We start from the raw sequence: 236 nt of genomic DNA on the forward strand, positions 1-236 counted from the left end.
CTTGAAGCCCAGGAGGTTGAGGCTGTAGTGAGCTGTGATCGAGCCGCTGCACTCCTGCCTGGGTGACAGAGCAAAACCCAGTCTCAAAAAAAAATAATAATAATAATAATAATATTTTACATAACCAACCACTTCTAAAGATTAAAAAAAAACCCCCACAATTAATTAAAAACCTCAGGTCCCTCAGGCAATCATACCAGATACTGAAACAAAGCAATAACATAAGGACTGCAGTA

Source organism: Pan paniscus, chromosome 18, assembly GCF_029289425.2.
Source record: "Pan paniscus chromosome 18, NHGRI_mPanPan1-v2.0_pri, whole genome shotgun sequence".
NCBI classification, from domain to species: Eukaryota; Metazoa; Chordata; class Mammalia; order Primates; family Hominidae; genus Pan; species Pan paniscus.